We start from the raw sequence: 9,199 nt of genomic DNA, 5'->3' as shown, positions 1-9,199 counted from the left end.
TTTTCAACCCGGCCCCTAATACCTTTTTCGGTCATCCAGTCACTATGATGATTCTTAGGAACGCCAATCAACTCCTCAAGGGAGAGATGAGTGTAACAATATGAAAGAGCTTCGTTTAAAATAGCGCGTTCAGCAATACAACCTTCCGGACGATACCGATTAGATGTATAGTCCTTGTAGACTTTCATCACTTTCGAAAGGATACTGGTATCTCAAGTACACGGGCCCAAGGTACAAAATCTCCCTAACCAAGTGAATGGTCAGATGAATCATGATAGTGAAGAAAGAGGGTGGAAAATACATTTCCAACTTACAAAGAGAGGTTACAACGAGGTCCTGCAATGAATCCGCGTCATCGGGATCGATGACTTTCTCGCATATGGACTGGAAGAAGAGACAGAATCTAGTTATAGCATATCTTACCTTTTCAGGTAAAATGGAACGAATAGCCACAGGTAGTAATTGTTGCATCAAAGTGTGACAATCATGTGACTTTAACCAGGTGAGTTTTAGGTCTTGCATCGACACTAGGTTTTTGATGTTCGACGAATAACCATGTGGCACTTTAATTGCATTCAAGCATGCACATAACTCTTTTTACTCATTCCGTGAAAGGGTATAAGCTTTTGGCGGTAAAAATACGATTACCTCTCTTCTGTGGTGCCAACTCTTGCCTAATACCCATCATTTTCATATCTTCCCTAGCTGCGGCGTTATCCTTTGTTTTACCGGGAACATTCAGAAGGGTATTGATAATATTATCACAGATATTTTTCTCAATGTGCATGAAATCGAGGCAATGCTTGACCTCCAGGTCAGGCCAATATGGAAGTTTATCAAAAATATGGATCTTTTCTTATACCTACGAGTAGACAATTTAGAGCCTCTTCTTCCCATAATCTATCTCAATATGCTTTACTTTCTGATAAACTTCATGCCCACTCAAAATTCTAGGAGGTTGACGAAGTTCTTGTCTTCCATTGAATGCTTTCTGCATCTTGCGATAACAATGGTCATGATACAAGAACCTCCTATTTCCCATATACACATACTTACGAGAAGAGTTCAAGTATTCAGACTCGATATCCTCCCCACACAATGGACAAGCCTCTTTCCCATGAACTGTGTGCCCAGAAAGGTTACCATAAGCCGGATAGTCAGATATTGTACACAATAACATCGCTCTCAAATTGAAAGTTTCGTTCTTATATGCATCAAATACTTCTATCCCACTATCCCACAACATTCGTAAATCATCTAGAAGAGGTTCCAAATAGACATCTATATTATTTCCAGGTTGTTTAGGGCGGGAAATTAACAACGACAACATCAAATACTTTTATTTCATGCACACATATGGAGGTAAGTTATAAATAGCCAACACTACTGGCCAAGTACTATGTTGGCTACTCATGTTTCCGTGTGGGTTCATTCCATCAGTGGATAGCGCTAGATGTAAGTTTCTAGGTTCATTGCCGAACTCGGGATACTTAGCGTCAAACGATTTCCATTGCATACCATCTGCCGGGTGTCTTAGCTTTCCATAATTTATTCTTCCAGTTTCATGCCAAGTTAACATTTTTGAATCAACGCTATTCGTATAAATCCTTATGAATCTTGGTATCACTGGAAAATACCACAACACCTTAGCCGGGATCCCTTCCTTATCCTTATAACGCCACTCTAAACATTTAGGACAATTGGTTAAGTTTTGATATAATTTCCGATACAATATGCAATCATTTGGACATGCATGTATTTTCTCATATTTCATACTCACTCCTTTTATTAGTTTTTTAGCCTCATATATCTTAACAGGTAGAACATTACCATCTGGAAGCAACTCATTTATCAAGGCTAAAAAACTAGTGAAACACGTGTCACTCACCCCATTTGCCCCCTTGATATTATACAACTTCACCACAGCCGACATTTTTGTGAACTTACAACCAGGATACATAGGTGCTTTAGACTCACACAACTTCTCATACATGTTGTTAAGGTCATCCCAATTAATACTGTCATCACCTAAATCTTGAAAAGCATTCGACTCATCATCATTCTCTTCATTATCTATAGACCCAACATTCAACTTGTCTGCTTCCAACTCTTCCAACTCAAAAAATTCGGCAAACTCAGGATCATCCGTAAGCCTTTCGTATACCTCAACATCATCTTCTTCAAAGCTATTCTCGTCCTCTAATGGTTCCCCATGAAAAATCCAACGTGTATAGGATCGACTAAATCTCCACTTTTCTAGGTGTATTTTAACGTCCAGAAAAGCCATATACCTAATATTACCACATCTTTCACAAGGACATGGAATACTAGAAGAACCTTTTAAATTGTTCGCAACGACTTCATAAAATTCAGCTAAACCATCCGTATAGTTGAGGTCACTCATATTTGCAGCATTCATCCAAGTTCGAGTCATTTTTCTACATTCGTAATATATAGGCAACAAATTCAGAAAATCCAATAATAGGCAAACAAATAAACGAAATTCAGGAAAACAATTAAGCTAAATTATCAACAAATTAGATAATAACCCAACAAATTCACAAATTCAAAAATAATCGACATTCATAGGCCAGGAAATTGAACAATCCTATATTTATATATAGCTTGAAAATCTTAATAAGAAATAGTTAATAAGCTAAGAAACATATATACCTGATTGATAAACACGATGAGGGAGAGAAGACGGTGACAACAATGACGGTGATGAAGACAGAGAGAGACGATCAGGGAGGAATGGAGGATGATATTTGTGTAGCAGTATTAGCTTGTGTTTGTGTTTTGTAGCGTATAGCAGAATAAAGCGATCTGTTGTTCTTTAGATCTTCATAACTTCAATAACAACGGTTATTGCGTCTACAACCGTTGTTAAAACCTAATAACAACGGGTTCTAATATAACCGTTGTAATTACTTTTCACTAATTTTATGCCAAATTATTAACAACGGTTATAATATATTACAGAGTAAATTGTTGTTATTAGTTCTTATATTAACCACGGTTGTACAAGTTTGACCCGTTGTTAAAACCAATAACAACGGTTAACAACACATAACCGTTGTAATTAAGTTTTGTAAAATTCGCGCCATCCATTCTACAATGTCTTATGGTGATTTTCGTGAATAAGCGTTGTTAAAGGGCCGTTGTGGTTGCCTGGATTTGTAGTAGTGTAGGGTTTGTCACGAAAAACGAAGCTTATGGGCTGTTGTTAGTTTCGTGCAACCTAAGGTATAAAAGATTACCTTCGATAAGATCTTATTCTCTAGAATTATCTTATCTGATGCGTGTCTTTTATATGATGTTTTACACCCTATTTTACACGCATTTCAGAGCTCAATTATGTAGTTTAAAGCTACTATTTGCCCCATTTCGTCTACTTTCGTATTTTTATGTAATATTGCAGATTTATGCGGAAATGAGTAGATATTGAGCTAAATCCGTCCCCGAGTATTTTGCATTGCATTTGTCATGAAGTATTTACTCAAGAAACGAACTTGGTGCGCATTTAGAGGCCCGGAAGACAAATCCACGAGAATTTAGAAGTCAAGTATCAGCTACTTCGGTCGATCGACTGATGCCTATGGTCGATCGACCAGAGCACGAGTTCCAGAAGCTACTGTACACTGCAGTCCGGTCGATCGACCAGTCACAGTGGTCGATCCACCACACTGCTAATCTGCGTGAATTAAGAGATCGAGAATTAAGAAGCCCATTGTGTATTAGGTTTGGGAATGAGTGTTACGTTATATTCCTATATAACGTAACCTGACATTATTCAGTTTTTATCAAGTTTTACCATCAGTAATTAGGGTTCTAAAGATTATTTCGTATTTAATACAGTTTACTTTTGCATTTGGTTTTTGGATCTTTATTCTGCAATTCTTTCCCTCCTATTCTATACGGTATTCTTCTGTTCTTATATTCCGTTTTATTGCTTTCGTTCGTAGTATAGAATTGCTAGGTTAGATTTCCCGAAACCAAATTATCGTTTTATGTTAATCGCTTGTTTAGATAATTTAAGTATGAATTCGAATGTTTTAATTGTTAAGTTTATTGCTGTTATTATTTCTAGTATGAGTAGCTAAACACCTTGTGCTAGGATGTAGGGAATCTGTAGAAGTAGGCGGCATTAGAATAGTAGACCTGGAATCGCGCCACGGTCGATCGACCGTATACCTTGGTCGATCGACTTGCCTCAAGAGATCACCTTCGTTTTAATTAATTAAATTGCTATGTTTGACAAATCGAGTGCACGCGACTAGTTGAATGCCTAGGAATTGACCGACCCAATAAAGATCGAAAGATAGGGAAGGGAGATAGCCTACCTAATTAAGACGACTAAATTAATAAGATCGAGAGATGAGTTAATTTAGCCTTTTTAGTCACTTTTCAGGACGAAAGTTAGTATTAGTGATATTAGGGACCTGTAGTGAGATCGAAAGATGCTACCTGTAAGAATGGACCGAGAGGACTTCTTATTTTCCCGTCTCACGTGTTTGTTTTAGACCTACCTAGTACATTGCCGCCGAAACTATAGTGAACCGACCATCTTAGCACCCTTTTAATATTTGTTTTCATCCGTTTATTTGGTTTACTTTTCTTTTATTGTCTTTAGCTATAGACCAAATCAAATCAAACCCCCACACACCGTTACTTTAAGACTTAAATAATCAACTATTAATTGTATCGCCTCCCTGTGGTTCGACCCTGACTGCCACTAGTTATAGTAGTAGTTTGGACTATAAATATTATCTTTGCTGCACACATGACAGGCATCAAATTTTGGTGCCGTTGCCGGGGAGGCAATTGTTTAAAATTTTTAGTTGTTTTTATTTTTAGTTTTTCTTCTAGTTTAAGGGACATCTGTTCCTTAAACTATTCTCATTTTCTACTTGTAGTTTCTTCTTATGCGCAGGTCACAGAGTGGTGAATTACCGCCGTTCAATCCTGAGATTGAGAAGACTTTGCGTGAGTTGGGACGATCATCTAAAGTATTGCCGACAGCGGAAGAGCTGAGTACTCTGTCTAGTTACTACGAGAACGCTTTATTTGAGGAGGATCCACCTTCATCTCCTGTTTCAACTTCATCAACTAAGACCGTCACATCTCCAGACATGGCTGAAGAAGCGAGTATAGCCAGTCACTCTGAGCCGACCGCTGAAAATCTCTATAAGGGATTTGCATTACCAGGGACGGACAGAAAATTCAAGCCGAAACCGTCCTATATCAACTTGGTTGAGAGAAACCAATTTGGGGGAGCTGCAAATGAAGATGCAGCTAAGCATATGGAGACTTTCATTGATTATTGCTGTTCCATACCCCCACCGACCGGTGTGACCCAGGACCAGGTGAAGGAGACCATGTTCATATGCTCTCTTCGTGATACTGCAAGGGAGTGGTACAGAGACCTGGATCGAGCTGCTAACGGGATCACTGATTGGAAGTCGCTGGCCCTGGCATTCTACAAGAAATATTTCTCTGCCTCGAAGACAAATGCCATTAGAGCTCAGATCACAAGCTTTAAACAGGGTCCGGATGAGAATTTCCATGAGGCGTGGGTCCGTTTCAAGAAGCTAGTGCGAACTATTCCGCACCATGGGTTCGAGAAATGGAGTCTATGCAATCAATTTTATAATGGGCTCTATGACGATCAGAGGGCTATCCTGAATGCGGCAGCTAATGGTAGATTCCAGGAGTATGTTGGAGAGACTAAGGGGTGGAAAATTATTGATGATTTAGCCACCCATAAAGCTGAGTATGTGTAGACACCTCGTTTCTGCACCTCTCGCAAACCACCCGGTGATGATTGGGCCGCATGTTTGATTCGCGGAACGATTTGTGACAGTTCGTAAGATTATCGTCAAGTGATTGCTCAAATATTAATGTCAACCTCTTAGTTGTCATCTACGTCCCGATACGGTCGTTTTGGCGATAATTAGAGTACATTCGAGTCCGGGTCAAAAACCGTCTCCATTTTCTCGATAGTTGTTAAATCCCGAGTCGAATGTTCGGAATGTTCCGGATATTTCTATTCCATATTTCTCAAATTTTATCTTTTGGCAAACAATATCCCGTAATATTCAAAAGATAATCGAATTAAATCCGTCCTACCATAATTTAAACACGGAAATCTTTCTTAAACAGAGGAAACCTCCTGGGAACAGACGCAAAGACAGTCTTTCGCCTCTTCCAAGAGACGCAGAGTCTGCGCCTCTTCCCAGGTCCTTCTTTGCATGATTTACGTATCTTTTTTATATCTTTCCGAGATTCACTTCCAAAGAGTCTCCGAAACCCTAAACCTTCACGTGATTAGTATAAATAGGAGCTTTCGTTCCTCATATTTCTCACGCGAGTGTCCGCCCTTCTCTTCTCCCTTTGCATTCTAGACTTTGTTCTTACTAATTGGCGCCTACGTGCTTGAACATTCGACCACGTAAGCTCGGATCCTTCCGGGTACCAGCCTCTCCGTTGCATGACCGACCAATTTGACCACTACACATAATCAACTTAATTAATCAATTTGCTTAATCGTTTTCCTCTTACGAGGGCACTCTTTCCTTGCATTCGCGTCGAGCATTCACTAATCGATCTTCTTAGTTCATCTCGTTCCGTCAACATGTAAGTCTGAGGGTGTAATCTCTCCTTTTATTTATTGTATTTTAATTATTGCATAACGATTGTAAGATTTGTATCGGAAACACCATTAAAACCGATTTCTAAAACCGTCTTTAAAACCTTTTTGCGGATTTCCGGTAGAGACGAGCGTCGAGAAAAGACGCAAAGAATCGCTGCGCCTCTTCGAAGGAGCGCAGACTGCCGCGCCTCTTCGTGAGGCCGCCGCAGCCTCGCTTCTTTTTCTTCTTCCCGTCCTCTCGTAATTCGTGTTTGTGTTTGTTTTATTTGTTTCCTTTTGTTCATTAATTCGTTCATCATAATAACATATCAATTCACATGTATATAATTGTTCATTCATCATTAACATGTTTAATTCATCATTGTTCCGACTTAAATCTTAGATAATCAATATTTACGGGTTTTCGTCATTAATATTCAAATCTGGGTTTTAGAGATTCAATTTGTTCATATTGAGTTTCTGAGATTCGTCGTTGATATATTTGCATCCATATTCATTGATATTTCGTCATGTTTAGTTTCATTCACCGATGTCACTAATTAATCGTTCATTAACATCGTCCCTTCACATAATTAATCCGTCTTGTTTCCGTCTCATTCATGTTTTATTGCTTTTATGACCTCAATCATATGTAAATAATCTGTTAAATCACTTTCATCCGAGTCTATAATCTAATCGATCCTTAAATTTAACAATTAACATTAACGATTTGCAGTTCCGGCTTCACAGCCAGAACTCACCCTTGGAACAGACGCGGCAACTGCTGCGCCTCTTCCAAAGGGCGCAGTGCCTGCTGCGCCTGTTCCAGGGTGAATTCTGTCCCTGAACTCCTTTTCTGCCTTGACCTAGTTTAATTAGTTTACGTAATTAATCCATTAATATCCGTAATATCACTAATTCCTGTTTGTTAATTTATTAATTTATTTCTTTTATTCTTTTATTCCTTTTTCTCAAATTATCCGTTTTAGCGGTATTTCCGATATAAATCACCTATTCCAATGTAATTATTGTAGTTTTCATTATTGTAATTTTCATCCTTGTATTGTTTGTATGTTCTCACATGTAAATCAATATTAAATCCCGACTTCGACATCAATTGTATGCTAAATTACATGTCAACCGACTTAGTATTAAATCTTCACATGCTAGGATTAATCTAATGGATGTTGCATTGCATGCATATAGCCGACGATATATCAAGTACGAATAAACTCCCTAATCATTAGTAGAGGCCGCTATCGAGGCGGGCGGGATTAGGTGTTCGATCAAAAGAGCTTCCTAATACGTACCCTCACCCCTTACTCCAGATCTCCGTGAGCACCCGTGTTCATTGGCATCCACGAGAGTCATTCTAGACATAGAATGCTAAGGGTAACGATTGCTTAGTGTTCATGTCACTACTTTGTGTCTTGACATGACACGAGGTACTCGAACGGTTCCAATTTCCCATAAAAATTGGTGGCGACTCCTTACAAAATGCAAACGCTTGTTTTCGAGCCCCCTTCGTCCCAAGCGCCCGTGGGCGGCCCGCTGTCCACGGTTTGGCGACTCATTGGGAACATACACTTACGTGTAGCTAGGGTGAAACTCGAACAAGGTTAGGGAATAAGTTTGTACAAGACAATTGTCGGTTTTCATAACTCGGTCTTCCTAGACCGTTTAATTCGGCCTTCCTAGGCCCAACCCAACCCATTCGACCAATCGTCCCGTCTAAACGGTCCTAATTCTTATTTGGGCCTAAGGATGGATAGCGAATGATGTCATCCATACCATGATGCTTACTCCTGTTTGTATCAAGGGCTTTCACTACTTGAGGAAATGGACTAGGAATCGGCCTTACTCTTGTTTGGCACGAGCCTCTCCACAGACTTCGGGTTTGATGGTTCGGTATGGCAACCCACCCTTTAAACCAAAACCCTTCTAAAAGCACTCAAAGATCCCGTTATAATGCTTGTATAAATATGTAAACCTTACGTGATCACCATTTCAAAACAAATCATGACGAATTTTCAAAAATCAAAACCCAATTTCAATCAAAAAATTTCGAAAAGGGCCTTTAATTAGTATAAAGTCCGGTCAAAACTCACAAAATTCGGGCCACAAGCCCATTTCAAACCTCACTTCGAGTCCACTCCTACAACTACACTACAGTTGGCTAGGACGCACATTTTCAAAGACCTTGTCTTTCTTCAAAACTCACTCAACACAAGTGGCACACACCCACTTCACGAGTCAAAATTTTTCCTATTTTAGCAAGTGTGATAGAATGGTCGATCGTGTTTTGATTCGTCGCCGGTCTCTTATCCAGTTTCCAAGATGCCTGGGTCAAGTGATGATACAAACCTCCAGCAAATTCAAGAGAGTAATGATCGAATCCTGGCCGCGATAACCCAAATGCAAATCACTCAAGAACAAACCTATGACCGCCTTGAGCTTATCGAAGGCCGTATCTTTGATGTAGAGGGAAAACTACCTCCCATTAAAAGTGAAGTACTAGGTTTTTCCGATGACGAGTCCAAAGATGAGAATCCTCTCATGGGGACAACT

At 39.4% G+C, this 9,199-nt stretch overlaps 1 non-coding gene across 1 annotated transcript; it reads right to left on the bottom strand.

Annotated features, from left to right (window-relative positions):
- Nucleotides 1–5,513: 5,513 nt before the first annotated feature.
- On the bottom strand, nucleotides 5,514–5,620 carry LOC141603942 (small nucleolar RNA R71). The gene has a single exon (XR_012525776.1). It is a non-coding gene; the product is annotated as a small nucleolar RNA R71 (small nucleolar RNA).
- Nucleotides 5,621–9,199: the final 3,579 nt, after the last annotated feature.

Source organism: Silene latifolia, chromosome 9 (assembly GCF_048544455.1).
Source record: "Silene latifolia isolate original U9 population chromosome 9, ASM4854445v1, whole genome shotgun sequence".
NCBI lineage: Eukaryota > Viridiplantae > Streptophyta > Magnoliopsida > Caryophyllales > Caryophyllaceae > Silene > Silene latifolia.
The sequence above is the reverse complement of the archived record's forward strand: the minus strand, read 5'-3'. Positions and strand labels throughout refer to the sequence as shown.